Raw genomic sequence first — 1,750 nt, 5'->3', positions numbered from 1 at the left:
CAGCCTCCTGAAGCAAAAACCAGACTCTTCATGTTCAACAATTCATTATGGCAACATTTATTTTTATTAGGTAATTATTTCACATTTTTTGTTTCTGAAAATATAGGTAATATTATATAGCTATTAAGCAGTTACACCACAAAATGTCATTTATTTAATTTCTCCTGGTGAAGATTTGCATTGGACACAGAACTTTAGTAGGTGACAGTCTACTAACTGAACAGCTAACTGGTTGTCTTTCAAATATGTTTAGAAAAACTCATAGAAGAGTTGAGCCTCTTTTTCAGACTCTTTAAACAGTAATTTTGCTTGTCATTGGGAGTTTTAACTATTGACCTCTAAAATGGTACAAAGGAGAACTTATTCTGTCTACTGTCTCTTTCTCACCTACAAATCATGTAATAGTGTAAATTGTTTCACCCTTGTTTCTTCCATTATGGTAATTTTTCAAGAAAATGGAATTTCACATTTATACTACTGGTTTCTCAGGGCTGGTTTTTACACTGGTTTCACAAAATTTACAAGCAAGAAAGGATTTAGTCATTATTTGATTAACTTATGTAGTCAATTCAATTTTATAATGTCAAAATATTTTAATTGTTTTTGCCATTTTAGGAACATATAGTCACATATTTACATATGCAAACATTTTTTCAATGGTCTTAATTTTGAGATTGGCAATGCTTTGCAAATAAAGGTGGCCTTGTATTCAGTTCATTCATTGTCATGAATTTTTAATTCAATTAAAATATCTGGGTTAACAAATCTATTTCTAAACATTAATAATATTTAGTCCTTTCTCCCCATAATATATCATGAGAAATTTTAGAAATATATATGGTTTAGAAGTTGAATTTCAGAAAAAGTATTGCTCATGAAGAATTTTGTTACTACGTATCAATCTTTTATACAATAAGAGAAACAGGGAAGTAGAGGTACAATTTCTCCTCAGAAAATTTACACTTTGGCTCTTGAGTCGTTGTTGTTTGCCTTATAGCAACAACTTTCCTTTTACCCAATACCCTGGTTCTTTAGTTTTAACTGTATTTCACACTTTTTCTGGAGGCTGTTTATTGACTAGGAACTCTCTATTCATATTTGATCCAATACTCATTTAATAAGCTACTACTGTAAATGTTTTTTCATATACTTAATAAGTTTAGCAATATTAGAGGTAGATTTTCTCTCAGAGAACTTATGATTTCATGGAAGAGTAAGTTATTCATATATTAAATGGACAGAATTCATTTGATGCCAATTAATACTAGCTAATACAGCTAACATATTTAACATTTCTAAGAGGTATGGTATTATAAACATGGTATTTTGGGAACATTTTCAGAGAATAAATGATCTGGAAAAATATATAGGACAGATAAAATAGGCAAAGTGAATAGTATCGTAGGCAGGGTAATATAATTCAGGTGCTCATTGATTCATTCTTGTGCTGTGACATAACCTGTGTATTAAAAAAAATAAACTCTGTAGAGTTTGTGACAATGTATTGTTTGACCTCCTGTTACAGGAAACATAATTGACTGATGACCCCAGCTCGTGCCACCCTGGATCTACTGTCACATTCGTTCCCATGTCATACTTCTCACAGGCTGCTCACACCATATTGAGACAGTAAACTTAAACTGCCACTTCATTGCTGTGAGACATTTAGCGTCTTTAAATGGCCATGTTGGTATAAAAACTCCCTATTGGCCCAGTTGAGGCATTCTTGGAACTACAGCGCAGTCTGCAA

This window comes from Carlito syrichta, unplaced genomic scaffold (assembly GCF_000164805.1).
Source record: "Carlito syrichta isolate Samal-C Ts95f unplaced genomic scaffold, Tarsius_syrichta-2.0.1 Scaffold303417, whole genome shotgun sequence".
NCBI lineage: Eukaryota > Metazoa > Chordata > Mammalia > Primates > Tarsiidae > Carlito > Carlito syrichta.
This window is presented reverse-complemented; position numbering follows the sequence as displayed.